Below are 14913 nucleotides of genomic sequence, written 5' to 3'. Positions count from 1 at the left end.
GATGGACTTACCCCAAGAGACTGCGTTCCGGGTTTTCCTGTTAATCCTGTTGTTGACCAGGACAGTCTGTTTCGGTGAGGGTCCCAGAGAGGTCGAGAAAGGATCTGGAATGGGTTCTGATGGCGAGGATGGATTTGTAGAATCTCAAGAGCAACACATCACTCGAGCAAAGGCGAGTATCAGAAAGCGATCTGGTAGTCAGGGAGCTCGGAGGCACTGTGAAGGGAGATTGGCTGAGGAAAATTGCATTTGTAGGAATTGTGAGAACATAGTCGAGGATGGGTGCATCCAGAGATGTTAGTCCAGCCTTAATATCAACATGGACCTTCATAGACTCTGAACTTGTACGCCAAATAGCCAACAGTGGAAGGTATTTTCGGTATAGGTATACTCGAGGAAGCAAGACCATGTGGGTTGGAGAAGTATCACCAGGGTACTGTGCTCATATCATCCAGCCTGATACCTGTACTGAGCAGATGGGAGAACTAGGGATTGGGTTTTTCACTTGGAAAGTTTGTAATATGGTAATGTCATATTCTGTCCCCTATGTTCTCCCCGATGATGCCTATTTCATATGTGGGAGGAAGGCGTATAAGTGGCTTGCCCCGAACTCAGAGGGATTGTGTTATGTTGGAAGAGTGTTGCCAGAGGTCATGACCATAACCCATGATAAGATGAAAGATGTTCACCGCAGTGCTCAGGCTCCTTATACTCATACTCACTATGAACACATCGTCAAGAGACACCTCATAGAGAGGACAGAGCACGTAGCCTCTGATTTGATCCACGAATCCACCGGGATTCAATTCCTTCTCGCATTAGACATCACCCGTACTGCCAGAGGAATTATAAATTATAGGTATATCCATGCGCTAGCAAACTTGATAGATAATATCACTGAGATGTATGACGACACTTTCAGGTATACAGGAAGGGAGTTACAAGCCTACAAGAAGGAACTGATTCAGCACAGGATGGTCCTAAATTATATCACAGCCGTGACGGGTGGGTGCTGTGTTACTCTGGCAACTCAATATGGTGTGAAGTGCTGTACATATATCACGAACAGCACTGACGACCCCACGGAGATCATCGATCAAAAGATGGACAATATCTTGCAGTTGAAGTGGGAGTTCCGGAGGAGACACAACCTTACCCTGACTGCTGTGGGTAATGAGCTGACCGGCTAGGTCTCATGGCTGAACCCACGAAATTTGTTCTCAGGATTAGGAGAGTGGGCTCAAAACGTTATTATGAGTGTAGGGAAGTTTCTCCTTTGTATCCTGGGAGTCGTCATAATTATTGGCTTGATATTTAGGTGTGTTCGAATTCTCACGCGGCGCAAGCACGGCACAAATTTGATGAGTTTAAGGAGCGAGGGCATTGTTATAGCAGCAGATTTAATTTACGACCCATCCATAGAGACAGTGTTATGATAAGGATTGCAAATGAATTCCATGGCCTGTTTCTTTCACCCGTTTTTCCTTTGTCTCCCCCTCTGCCCAGATACACCCATCCGGAAAAGACATCAGCCCTACCCAAGAATGTTTATGTAAATGTTATGTGAATGTATTTTAGATATCTGTCTTATCTTCATCTCTACAACCTTCAGTTAATGACACACATAGTCGACAGGTGATATCCACATATATTAGCACCCACATATGTTCCCCCTCCATGTATCATCAACTAAATGTGCACCCCATTTGTTGGAACAAGAAGCCGAAAAGAGCTCGGTAGTGTTTGTCGGCCCACTTACAGACCCTTAATACGGGATAAGAAGGATTTAATGTATACTTCGCAATACCTTGAAGCTTATCTAAAACATATACGGCACGATGATACATGCCCCTCAGACATGGATTCATACATACATGCTTTTTACTATCCCACTAGGTCATACATTTCCCGCCTACAACTCTCCTCCGACCATCCAATCGTCTGTAGATATTGTATTGATATTTTTCTGTTTAGTGATTAGATAGTGGCAGTTATTGGTGACTGCCAAAGGGTGGACTGTCCAAGTCGAAAAATATTGAAGAACACACAGCACGTATAAACTGCACACACATGCCCACTGCGCGTGCACTTGTTCTGCCGCACGTGCACATATCCGCAATTTGCGTATGGTCGCTCCTGCGGTCCTGCGCATTGGCGCGTGGTATGGGTATTTACGGCAGAGTTTGTGTACGCATGGAGGGCCATCAGAACACATTACATATTTAATCCAAATAGTGCACAATGTACACATAGTCTCCTTGCACCACATCAGAAAGTTATAGCTGTTTAAATGGTTGCAGAACAAAGGGATTCACCTTTACAGGATAAGAGGGGACAGACTAAGGTTATAAGGTGGTATTTGGTATCCAGCTGTAGGGTATTCTAAGGGTAACATTCCGGTGTTGGTCTGCGGAAGATCGCATGTTCCTGCGAATAGTTATGTGCAGAAGCAGAATATAGATATAAACTGTATTTACTGTATATTATGTATGCGGCGGGAATCCAGAGGAGACCACCCACAAGAGCAGTTGAGAAAGACATCGTCTACCTTTTCAAATCAACCTATGACCTCTCCTGTACTGTAAAAGTGCATTCCTGTGTCCAATGGACAAAGGGATTACAGTATCCATTGTATTGCTTTTGGAAGACTTGTATAAATAAAGCCTGCTGCAGCCCGGCCGTATGTACATTGACTGTAGCCATTATTCTGTTATATATATTGTCTTGTATTGTAGCGTATAATTTGTATTGTAAACCCCCTTTCAGAAATAATCCACTGTGGTGTCGGAACCCAGCGGTGAAATCACAATTGGTGTCGTGTGCTCATTGCCCTGCTAAGGTTTAAAGTGTACTATTATTGCATAGCATTGCTGTAGAAGGTTTAAAGTGTATCTCTGGGTGTGTATGCGCTGCGAGTACTTTGTACCGTCAGCGCGGCGTGTGTACGCAAAGTCCGTACACTACGGAACCTTTTACGCTAATAGCGTAAAAGGTGCGTAGTGTGAATTAAGTATAGCGGCCACAGCGGCTAAAGGTTTAAAGTGTATTTAAGGTGTTTTTAAGGTATAGCTTTCATTCATGTAAAGATAATCAGCTTTATCATTTGATACCCTGGCTGATGAGGACCTAATGTTTGCTCATTCGGTGCTGCAGAGTCGTCCGCACTCTCCCGCCCGTTTTGGAACTTTGGTATAATCCCCATGGTCCTTACGGAGTCCCCAGCATCCTCTAGGACGTAAGAGAAAATAAGATTTTAAACCTACCGGTAAATCTTTTTCTCGTAGTCCGTAGAGGATGCTGGGCGCCCGTCCCTGTGCGGACAACATCCTGCAGGACATGTATATAGTTGCTGCTTACATAAGGGTTATGTTTCAGTTGGATCAGTTTTGGACTGATACTGGTTTTGTTTCATACTGTTGACTGGTTCGTATATCCCATGTTATACGGTGTGATTGGTGTGGCTGGTATGAATCTGGCCCTTGGATTTACAAAATCCTTTCCCTGTACTGACCGTCTCCTCTGGTCACAGTTTCTCTAACTGAGGTCTGGAGAAGGGGCATAGAGGGAGGAGCCAGTGCACACCCATACCTAAAGTTCTTTTTAGTGCCCATGTCTCCTGTGGAGCCCGTCTATTCCCCATGGTCCATACGGAGTCCCCAGCATCCTCTACAGACTACGAGAAAAAGATTTACTGATAGGTTTAAAATCTTATTATTATTTATAAATATATACATATTTATAGATGATATATATAATACATAAGTCATTATCTCAGTAGGGGACCCAAAAATTTGGGATTTTGGATAAAGGATACTCAACCTGTATGTATGTATGTATGTATATATATATATATATATATATATATATATATATATATATATATATATGAAAAGGAAAAAGGTTCTAGTGGGAGCCAGTACGCCTTTAGAATAACTATGTTTAAAAGCTTTTATTCATACACAAACAGACGACATTTACAACTTAAACATTCGTCTTAGGTACAAATTACTAAAATTTCAGTAAAATGATGTAACAATCTTATATAAACACATATTTCAATTGATGTGAGGAGTTTACAATCAGGTGATCACAATCAGAAATTTAAAGAGATATATCTCCAACCAGATGCTTGTGGTGAAGGCTTTATGAATCCGAAATCGCAAAACCCAACGCGTTTCATCCGTTAGGACTTCATCAGGGGTTAACAATCAGATCTTATAATAGATTGGATTACCACTGATTATGAATGGTTAGGGTTCTCAAAGTTACATCCAATCACAAGTATGTTTTCAATTAATATGGTATCTAAATAGATTTCATCATAACAGAAAATGACAATTTAGGTTGGAGTTAGATGATGTTATATTCCCTAATGCCAGGGCAAGCATTTGGACGCAAGAATTTGCGTGATCCTGTGAGGTGGTGCATGTCCCAGTAAAAAGGAGCAGTGTTGTTCAGGATTGGGAATTTATTTAAGTCCTCTTTGGTGATACCAATTGAAGTCGAGGTGGACTATAGGGTTCCATTATCCCTGATGAGATTAGGGAATATAACATCATCTAACTCCAACCTAAATTGTCATTTTCTGTTATGATGAAATCTATTTAGATACCATATTAATTGAAAACATACTTGTGATTGGATGTCACTTTGAGAACCCTAACCATTCATAATCAGTGGTAATCCAATCTATTATAAGATCTGATTGTTAACCCCTGATGAAGTCCTAACGGACAAAACGCGTTGGGTTTTGCGATTTCGGATTCATAAAGCCTTCACCACAAGCATCTGGTTGGAGATATATCTCTTTAAATTTCTGATTGTGATCACCTGATTGTAAACTCCTCACATCAATTGAAATATGTGTTTATATAAGATTGTTACATCATTTTACTGAAATTTTAGTAATTTGTACCTAAGACGAATGTTTAAGTTGTAAATGTCGTCTGTTTGTGTATGAATAAAAGCTTTTAAACATAGTTATTCTAAAGGCGTATTGGCTCCCACTAGAACCTTTTTCCTCTTCATATCTACTCTTTATACCCCGTCTGACAGAGGGTATTTCTTAGTGGTTTGAGACTAGTGGTATAGCGCAGATAAAAGGTTACTTTTTGTTTAAAAAAAAAATAAAATAAAAAAAAAATATATATATATATATATATATATATATATATATAAGACTTTACTCACAATACAACAACAAAGAGAAATATTTTTAGAAAAAACAAACAAACCATTTTCTATACATATTGTACAAAGTGTGCCCTCAAAAATGAGTATCTTCTTCTGGTATCTCTCCCAACCTCTTCTTGGGACGGTACCTTGTTTTGATTTATCTAGCAGTCCTCAAGGCACCTTTACAGTCAAGTTTTTAAGGATATCCAACACAGATGGTTAAATCAAATTGACTTATGTACTAATGCTGTGCTCTAGCATGAATAACCTTAAAACTTAGAGCAGAGGTTCCCAAACATGGTCCTCAAGGCACCCCAACAGTCCAGGATTTAGGTATAACCATGGCTCAGCACAGATGGTTAAATCAAATTGACTTAGGTGCTAATTAAGTCACCTGTGGCCAAGCATGGATACATTTAAAATCTGGACCGTTGGGGTGCCTTGAGGACCGCATTTGGGAACCTCTGACCTAGAGGACCAAGGGATCTATTAACTAAGCCTACGATGGAGATAAAGAGGACAGAGATAAAGTACCAACCAAATCAATGTCTAACTGCCATGTCTCAGGGTGGGTTTGAAAAATGACAGTTAGGAGCTGATTGGCTGGCACTTTATCTCCATCCACTTTATCTCAATCCAAGGCTTAGTAAATAGACCCTCAAGTTTGAGAACCCCTGTTTGTACGTGATAGGTATATGAAAAAGGGACATTTTGTATGAGCAGTGATAGGTATATGAAGTAACAGTTTATATTGCTGGTGATAGTTGTATGAGCAGTGACATGAATACAGTATATAAAGTTACATTTTGTATTACAGACAACAGGTTATCAAAGTGACAGTTTATATTACAGGTGACGGGTGTAGTATACTGTATGTAAAGTGCCATTTTGTAATACAAAAGATAATTGCTGTTGTCATTATACAAATTGTTGGATTATTGGCAGCTCAGAATTGCCATTGTGGCCCCTTCCATAAGGTACAGGCACTGGTACAAATGTATAATTGCTAGATAATAAGAAAAGTATTATGGCAGTAGGTAACATTGATCAGCACATTGCCTGAATTCTAATCTCTGAGAATGGCATTTATTTTAATATGTGTCCAAATTGCAGTACTTGCTATTGCTATGTGTGAGCAGACTCATACCCCTTTCAGACAGAGAAAAGGATCTGGGAATAAGCCGGGTCAATCCGAGTCCTTTCTCTGCATGAGGTCCACCTGGGGCGAAATTTTGACTCAGGTGGGCCCTTTCACAGAGAGGAAGGGTCCAGGTTAAGCCAGCTTGCCCCAGCAAATTCTTGCGTCCAAATGCTTGCCCTGGCATTTTCATCTCTTGTGTGAAAGGGGGTACTGAGCTGGGAGTGGGTTCCAACCTGTGTTCCAAAAGCTGGAAGAAAACAGGAAACAAGCCCTGGCCTCTGTCTGAAAGGGTTATCAACAAGTTCCATTTAAACCTTGCCTATGTGGTCTTGTCAGTGAGGTAAAGAGAACAGAATAAAAACAGATACAATTGAGATATTGTAGGATGATATTTCTTAGCATTACAGATAAAAAAAAAGAAAAAAACTTTTTCGACTTTGAAAGGAAATAAATGTGATGGTGAGTTGTTGTGTTTTTATTCTTTCTTCTTTTTCTTCTATCTTTACCATTTTCTTTCTCTGCAGCTGAAAGACTTGAGTTGGGTTTGCGTGTCCAGAGAATTGTGTTTGCCCCTTATTACAGCATTTGCATAATCTGCTTCCTCTATTAGCACTAATGAGAGGTCTGGATATACTGTACTGACTGTATTTCTTTCTGGATATGTAAATCCTTACATATTTTTTAAATGGAAGACCTCTAGATCTGAACGGAATTACATTGATGCACAATTCAAGTTGCTATCGCAACACATATGGGAAGGGATCATGGCAGGGGGGCTGTGGACATTTTGTGCTTGGAGAATTTCACGGTGATTAAGTGTCTGTTTTAAATGTTGAGCTTTGAAAGCCATTAACAAGATTTATGGATAGCATCTGAAATAAAGTATGTCTAAAAAATAGTTTGAAAAAAAACAAAAAAAAAATTGACATCTTGCCTTAAAAATGATAATCTTTCAGTTCTGTCATGTTTTCAGAAGTAAATGAGTAGAGGCTCTGGAGTTTGACGTGTAAATATCAGATGCTTTATGCAGATTTGAACTGCTGTTTTAAGAAATGTTGTCCTTAAAATTTAGAAATGTATGAATAAGGAAAAAATATTTCAATGATTTATTTCTCATTTTGCTGAAGTTTATAGTCATTTTATAGCTAAATCGCAAAAAATGATGCACAGGATGGAAAATCCACTGAAATAAATGAATCAACTGCCTGTAACATTATTCAATGCAGACTCCTAATACAAGTCGTATAAAATGTCTGACTTTTTCTCTTTAGACTTTAGTCACAGTTAACATTAGACACACCTAATTTAACATACATTTGAGTATTATTTTGCTTGTATTCTTTCTTATATAGCTAGAATTGCATGTTAAATGTAAAATTTATATTTAGTATTACAATTTCAATGATAACATTTCTCAATAGACATTTTTAAATATGTGGTTAATAATGTTTTTTTTTACATTTTTTTTTTTATTGAAGCATCAAGTGTCAAATTCACATACAATGTGTGACAAGTAGTAATAAAGTTTTCAAAAAGCAGATTGTACAACATACAATACCATGGTTAATAATATTTAATTAAAAAAACCCCACTGCATTTTCACAATTAACTACAAAAAAGGTTTACATTTAATTTGAAATAATAAATATAAAATAAATATTGCTTGTTTAAAAAAATAATATGCTTAATATTTTAAGAGTACTTTCCTTTTTCAGTTCTATAAAAAAAGGAAACTAATTTTAGGCTGTTTAAAAAAAAAAATTCTACTATAGAGTAATACTACTGTATGAATACTATTTAAAATCTAGTAAAAACTATATACATTTTCTGGTGTTCATCATGAACAGTAAAACTTAGCTTTTTTTAAATAAAATTAGGAAAATAATGACAAACCTGAAATATTAAAATGTATTTTAGCAATTCTAACTAATTTTAATGGAAACTGAATTATGCCTGCTGCCTATTAATATCTATCTGTAAGCGAAATATTTAGGTTTTCATTAATGGCATATGAGTGTAATAAATGAGATTGGTCTGGTCTGTAGCTACACCAAGTATTCACAAAGAAAAGAGTGCTCCGAGTTCTGGAAACATGTCAGTAGTGGCTAAAATTATGTCAGGAATTTGCATCTCCCTTCTCCCCAGGTAGAGTAGCTGAGTAAGTACAAATAGCTTTGAGCAGGGAGCCTCTCCCAGGATATACACATCTTGCAGCCTTTTGTAGAACAGCCCACATTCTTCAACCTCTTAGCTAGTACATATAATGGAAAGTTCCAATTAGAATATACACATCCCTTACAGCTCCACTTAGAATATGAGTATGAATTGAAAATGTCTTGTGGCCTCTCCGAGGGCAGACACCCTTCTTGCTGCCTGTCTGAGTGCAGAGACCCCTCATGTGGCCTCTCTAAGGACAGAGACCATTCTTGCAGCCTCTCCGAGGGCAGTGCCATTCTTGCGGCCTCTCCGAGGGTAGAGACCCATTTGGCAGACTCTTCAAGGACAGAGACCCATCTGTCGGCCTCTCCAAGAGAAGAGACCCATTTGGTGGTCTCCGAGGGCAGAGGCGCATCCAGCGGCCACTTGTAGGACACTGAACCATCTAGTATAATCTACTATGGCAGTCTCCTGACTTGTGGTATCTGCTAGGAAAGAAACCATTTTGTGGCATCTTCTAGGTTAGATACACATCTTGCAGCCTCTCCTGGGGCAGTGATACATTTTCAGACATTTCCCAGGCACCTTCCCCAGGCAGTGATTTATCTTGTGTCCTCTCCTAGGGCAATGACATGATTTCTTTCCTCTTCTAGTATATGGATGTGAACCATTAAATCTACAAGCAAAAGGTCTACAATCATTAGGTCGACCACTAATGGTCGACATGAAAAAGGTAGACAGTAATAAAGGTCGACAGGGTCAAAAGATCGATACATGAAAATGTAGACACAATATTTTTACCTTTTTTTTTGTTGTTTTCGCTGTCAAAGCACGTGGAACCCCAATTAGTGTACCGCGTCCCCAAGCATGGCTTGCACTTCGGGCAAGGTGCCTCACTTCACTACCGCTGCGCTCCTCACAGGTTACTATTCCCAATCACAGTCCACATGAATGGTAAAGTATGAAAAAGTTGATTATAATGCGAAACATCCCCCCCCCCAAAATGATTCGACCATGTGTGTTGACCATTTGAACATGTTGACCATAATCACCATAGACCTTTTGCATGTCGACCTATTGGCCATGTCCACCTAATGCATGTCGACCATTAGTGGTCGGCCTAATGACTGTTGACCTTTTCATAGTCGACCTATAGCCCGATACCCTAGTATACACATGCAGTGCACAGTAGCTGCTAAGAAGCAATAACATCCTGCAACCTCATTTAGACCAGACATTTTACAAAGCAAAGTTTCTATCCAGATCAGTCACAGTACAGGCACATGTTGAGAATTTTTTTTTTAAAGACCTGTAAGCAGGGCCAGCCCGAGCTTATTTTTTCGGGTAAGCAAATATAAATTTTGATGCCCCAAAATATATTATACAAATTAATTTTTAAAGGGACAGTATGCGCCAAAGATGCATGCTGCCAAAAGCGGTGTGGTTTCACAAGAAAGGGGCGTGGCCACACAATTGTACCTCCAAGGGTACAGGGAGATAGTGGGTGACAGGAGAGGCAGGGGGTACAGAGAAATAGTGGGTGACAGGTAGATAGTGGGTTACTGGTGAGGCAGGGCTGACAGGTAGATAGTAGATAACTGGTGAGGCAGGGGTGACAGGGAGATAGTAGATAACTGAGGCAGGAGTGACATGGAGATAGTGGGTGACTGAGGCAGGGGTGACATGAAGATAGTGGGTGACTGAGGCAGGGGTGACAGGGAGCTACTGAGGCAGGGGTGACAGGGAGATAGTGGGTGACTGAGACAGGGAGATAGTGAATGACTGAGGCAGGGGGGACAGGAAGATAGTGGGTGACTGAGGCAAGGGTGATAGAGAGATAGTGGGTAACTGAGGCAGGGGAGACAGGGAGATAGTGGGTGACTGAGGCAGGGGTGACAGGGAGATAGTGGGTGACTGAGGCAGGGGTGACGGAGATAGTGGATGACTGAGGCAGGGGTGACAGGGAGATAGTGGGTGACTGAGGCAGGGGTGACAGGGAGATAGTGGGTGAATGAGGTAGGGGTCACAAGGAGATAGTAGGTGACTGAGGCAGGGGTGACATGGAGATAGTGGGTGACTGAGGCAGGGGTGACGGAGCTACTGAGGCAGGGGTGACAGGGAGATACTGGGTGACTGAGGCAGGAGACAGCGAGATAGTGGGTGACTGAGACAGGGAGATAGTAGGTGACTGAGGCAGGGGTGACATGGAGATAATGGGTGACTGAGGCAGGAGACAGCGAGATAGTGGGTGACTGAGACAGGGAGATAGTGGGTGACTGAGGCAGGGGTGACAGGGAGATAGTGGGTGACTGAGGCAGGGGTGACAGGGAGATGAGTGACTGAGGTAGGGGTCACAAGGAGATAGTGGGTGACTGAGGCAGGGGTGATAGGGAGATAGGGGGTGACTGAGGTAGGGGTGACAGGGAAATAGTGGGTGACTGAGATAGAGGTCACAAGGATACAGTGGGTGACTGAGGCAGGGGTGACAGGGAGATAGTGGGTGACTGAGGCAGGGGTGACAGGGAGATAGTGGGTGACCCAGTGCCCCTTATCAGCATTAAAACCATACTCTACAGGTGTAGGTGCCCAGTCCATTCATTTTATTAAGTCCTCACCTCAATGGATCCTCCTACGGTGCTCCTCAGCCCTGGATGCGGGGAGTGCCCAGTGTCCATTCTGCCAGTGCTGTCCTAAGAGCGGAGTTGCCGGTTGTGTCCTGGGAGCAGGGGGTATACAGAGAATGAAGCCGCGGCACCCTCCACAGTGTGGCAGCTGCACACTCTGCGTAATGGTCGGGCCAGACCTGAGCCTGTAAGTACTTTTAAAGACTGGTAGCATCTCTCATACTTGAAACCTCAGAAGTCATCACATCATCTCTGTTTTGCAAAAGTGCTGTGCAAGTTTTTGTTGTTGATGGAAATATGGTGTAAGAAGTAAAACTGTCCTCAGTGTCCAGCCTTGTAGCACTTTAGGACACCCCCCCCCCCCCCCGCCCCCTTCGTTTATTCAGTCAGTGACTGTTGTGTTTTTTGTTTTGATTTTTATTATTAAAAAACTGCATTTAAGCCTCACCTATTCCTTAGTTATGAGAGTTAGAGCACATGCGGACAGTTAATTAAGTAAATAATGATTATAGGACATTTGTTGAAATGTGCTTTCTCATATAACGTGCATTTGGAAGATGCAAAATCTGCCCCTTTTGCCTAGCATGATTCCCCGCCCCCCCCCCCCCCCCACCTCCGCCCCCACACACACATACACACACACTTAAGGGTGAAACAGGAAATGCCCCTTGGTATACCTTATTCTTGCTACTCCAATAAGTAACCTCATCTCTCAGAATAATATATTATTTTGTTTGTGGATGCATAAGTAAGTGAATTTGGGAGCATGCCAATCTTCCAACTGCTTCAATCAAAATTTGTTTTATTTTGCACCCGTGAGAGCTGCCATTTTTATGTGCAAACTCCATGAGCTTTACATAATACTGGGCATATTATAGTTTGGAAAAAAAAAAGAGGCAAACTCACCATTTACACTGTTGAAATACTTTCATGTTCGGAAAGTTACCTTAAATGTCTTGTATATTTATAGCTTTTATGGGGACTACATCATTACATTGTTGCCTCTGACACTTCACCTATATTGCCTCTCCCAAGACAGGTTCACTATTACATCCCTCATAACAGGTACAGTACGCCTGGCCTACCAGGGAGAATACAACCTTCTATCCCTTCAGCCTCTATTAGACAAGTACTTGTACCCTCGTAGACTTTCTCCAAACACAGCCACTGTGCAATATTTAGGCAGCATGTCTCTAAATAGCTGTTGCCTCAAAGCTCTGCAGAACCTCACAGACAGATTAACAACCGGACGGCACTGGGTTGATGTCCAGGGGCCCCTACATATAGCTACATCACCAGTGTAGGGGGCACTTTAATGTGAAATGGAGGCACTAAAGTGTGTTTTACACATCTGTGGTGCTGGGAATATTTACACATTATACTTTTTAACAACATCGATAGCATAGATTGATAATTTTATTGGTTAGGGCCCTCCCAGTTTCTCACAGGACACTCACGTCCCCGCAGTCCCTCACATGACAGTAGCGCAAAAGATAGACAATATTGCATCCCGGCAGTTCATCATAGAAATGTCACTCTTTTCTCATCCTTGCAGACTCACATCACTGTTGTCCCTCACAATATGTTATATCTCTGCAGTCTCTCACAAAGCAAGAAACTCTCTCATCCCTACAACCACTCACAGGTCAAGACACTCACATCTCTGTGGTTCATCACAGTATAAAATTCCACATTCCTTTAGTCCCTTGCAGGACAGACACAATCTTACATCCCTGCAGCACCCCACAGGACACTCACATCCCTGCAGACCCTCACCGGACATTTACTTACATCCCTGCAGACCCTCACCGGACATTTACTCACATCCCTGCAGACCCTCACTGGACATTTACTTACATCCCTGCAGACCCTCACCGGACATTTACTCACATCCCTGCAGACCCTCACCGGACATTTACTGACATCCCTGCAGACCCTCACCGGACATTTACTCACATCCCTGCAGACCCTCACCGGACATTTACTCACATCCCTGCAGACCCTCACCGGACATTTACTCACATCCCTGCAGACCCTCACTGGACATTTACTCACATCCCTGCAGACCCTCACCGGACATTTACTCACATCCCTGCAGTCCCTCACCGGACATTTACTAACATCCCTGCAGTCCCTCACCGGACATTTACTAACATCCCTGCAGACCCTCACTGGACATTTACTCACATCCCTGCAGACCCTCACTGGACACTTACATCCCTGCAGTCCCTCACCGGACACTTACATCCCTGCAGTCCCTCACAGGACACTCACATCCCTGCAGTCCCTCACAGGACAATCACATCCCTGCAGTCCCTCACAGGACAATCACATCCCTGCAGTCCCTCACAGGACACTCACATCCCTGCAGTCCCTCACAGGACAATCACATCCCTGCAGTCCCTCACAGGACAATCACATCCCTGCAGTCCCTCACAGGACACTCACATCCCTGCAGACCCTCACCGGACACTCACATCCCTGCAGTTCTTCACCGGACACTTACATCCCTGCAGTCCCTCACAGGACACTCACATCCCTGCAGTCCCTCACAGGACACTCACATCCCTGCAGACCCTCACCGGACACTCACATCCCTGCAGTTCTTCACCAGACACTCACATCCCTGCAGTTCTTCACCAGACACTCACATCCCTGCAGTCACTCACAGGACACTCACAACCTGCCAGACCCTCAACAGACACTGACATCCCTGCAGTTACTCACAGGACACTCACTCTTCCCAACAATCCCTCACAGTACACACTCTCACATCCCAACAGTCCCTCACAGGACACTCATGTCCCAGCAATCTCTCACAGGCACTCCCTCGCATCCCTGCAGTCCCTCACGGGACACTCACTCACATCCCTGCAGTCCTTTCACATGACACTCACATACCTGCAGTCCCTCACAGGACCCTCTCAATCCTGCAGATGCTCACAGGACACTCACCATATTCCTGCAGTCCCTCACAGGATACTCACATCCCTGCAGTTACTCACTGGACACACACATACTCACATCCCTGCAGTCCCTCACATGACACTCACTTACATTCTTGCAGTCACTCACAGGACACTCACATCACTACAGTCACTCACAGGACAAGACATTTGCTGATATTCCTTCAGTCCCTCGCAGCATAAACAATCTGCAGCAGCCTTTTATAAGAAGATACATTAAGGTACTTTCACACGTTTTACACAAATAACAAACACCTCTTCATATTGTTGTACTGTCTATCATCGCAGACTGGCTCTCATCTCCGTGCCCACTGCCGTCAGGACAGACACTGCCTAGACACCACGATCAGCCTCAGTCTTTAATATCTTGATTTCTTTCATAAAGGCTCTCCTTTCCAGTAGAGTCTCTCTCACACAGCATCACTTCATGCAGAACTCTATAAGCTCCTTGAAAGATCTTTCTTTCCAATTTCAGGGCTACTTTCTATTTAATTAAAAATTTCCACATTTTGTGTTCATATGTCTCAAACTTCTCACTCCTAAGATCACCACATGTAACCCTTTACTTCATTCTCTTCCCTTGCTTCATTCTCCACACACTCACTTTGTTACTCCCCCCTCACAGCCTGAAGAAGGCATCAGCTATCCCAAATATACTTTCCTCTTTCTGGTGCTCACCTTCTCTGCGACACTCTGCTTGTCCTCTTCTGTCTCACACTTTCCCTGGGCCAGGGCAAGCCTCCCTGCCCCTCTGCTGATTACTCCTGCTTCCCCCTCTCCCACCTCCTCTCCCCACCTCTTCTGCATGTGAATCAGCTGCCTGCAGCCTCTCCTGCCCAGTGATATTCTA

At 42.7% G+C, this 14913-nt stretch overlaps 1 protein-coding gene across 4 annotated transcripts in view; it reads left to right on the top strand.

Moving 5' to 3' along the window:
* The window catches only part of NTN1 (netrin 1), a 475394-nt gene that overhangs the window by 305849 nt on the left and 154632 nt on the right, over window positions 1-14913 (top strand). The gene's annotated exons all lie outside the window — the stretch shown is intronic.

Source organism: Pseudophryne corroboree, chromosome 3 (assembly GCF_028390025.1).
Source record: "Pseudophryne corroboree isolate aPseCor3 chromosome 3, aPseCor3.hap2, whole genome shotgun sequence".
Classification (NCBI taxonomy): domain Eukaryota; kingdom Metazoa; phylum Chordata; class Amphibia; order Anura; family Myobatrachidae; genus Pseudophryne; species Pseudophryne corroboree.
Note: the sequence above shows the minus strand (reverse complement) of the source record. Positions and strands in the feature narration are given on the sequence as shown.